Raw genomic sequence first — 1,429 nt, 5'->3', positions numbered from 1 at the left:
CACTGGACGGTTCGCAGCACGAAGCAAACCGCCAGTGGGTTGAATGTCTACCGAGCCATCATGACACTACCCGTGCGAAATACAGAAACAAACTTCACATGCAAATGCCTTCTCAACTCTGGGTAAGCTTCTGACGAGAAGAAATTAAAGCAGACATGAGAAGTGGGTATCGATGGTGCGATTAACACTGCAGTACAAGCATGCCGCATCTCGCGCGGCCTTGCTGAAGTTCTAAAGTATATCGTAGCATGTCCTAGCATGGCACAAGAACGCGGTCACTATGGCGTCGTTCAAGCGCCAAAATAAATTCCACCTCCTGACGCTGTCCATCGTTTTTTCAATCTGTGCACACCCCACGCTACGAGTACCGGAACTTTCCCAGTGGTTTGCCTTCTCTTCTTAAAACGAATGATTGACATTGGTGGGCTGCGGAATACCAGAACGCAGTGTGGCCGCAGTGCAAGCTGCAACATTTGGTAACACTTCGTTTAACCACGGTGCGTTAGGAACGTTTTCGTGTTGCACTGGCCTGAGCTCTCGCCAAAAAAAAACAATACATAAGTCAGTGATGGTTGCTGCCGACTAATGTACATAAGCAGCCAAACAGAATATAGTGGTCGTAATGGTAGTTTTGTGTGCTGAAGTCGAGACAAGACCTTCAAGCAACATTTAGTCTCGTGTGCTCCACGTGAATCCGTGCCTGAAAACATCAAACGCTGGTCGAATAAGAGATGTCGCAGGCTGAAGCCAACATTTAGACAATTGTGGTGGACTTGCTCCACTTCGTCCCTGCCTTCGTCAGGGCCTTGAGAAGATATAGTGAACTTGTAACGCTGGCTTCAGCCAGTGACATTCCTTGTTTCACCACCGTTATTCACCTCAAGCATGGTACCGCACTCAAGTATCTATCTTCCTGTCATCTTCCTTCGTCTCTAGTTTAACTGAGTGTCACGAGATGGCGTAAACCCACCACCCCGTTCCAAAGGGGACGCTCATAACATCCATCCATCCACGGAACACCGGAGCGCTTCGCCTTTTGCGGTATTCCGAAAACTGTGATAGTTCACGGATAGGCTACATCTCTTTAGTGATTCACGTGCGTAAAACAAGGTGCGGTGAATGGCCTCCATCTGAAGGCGCTGCCTTTCGGAAAACGGTTCGGGCTGCTTCCGACACCAGCGAACGCTTAGTCAGAGCGGCTCCCTTGCGTCAGCAAACTGCCTGCACCAGCGATGGTCGCAGCGACACTCTGTAGCAGCTCAAGCTAGATAAATGTGAAGGTTTTCATCCGCAGATGCATCAAGACGGTCTTGTTACGCGAGCATCCATGCAGTAGTCACCGCACTAGCACTACACAACAGACTGAATATGCGGTCCACATCCATCGACGCAAATGTTTCCTGATGTTAGTCAAGAAGGCAGAGGAGAG

Source organism: Dermacentor andersoni, chromosome 8 (genome assembly GCF_023375885.2).
Source record: "Dermacentor andersoni chromosome 8, qqDerAnde1_hic_scaffold, whole genome shotgun sequence".
Taxonomy (NCBI): Eukaryota; Metazoa; Arthropoda; class Arachnida; order Ixodida; family Ixodidae; genus Dermacentor; species Dermacentor andersoni.
The sequence above is the reverse complement of the archived record's forward strand: the minus strand, read 5'-3'. Positions refer to the sequence as shown.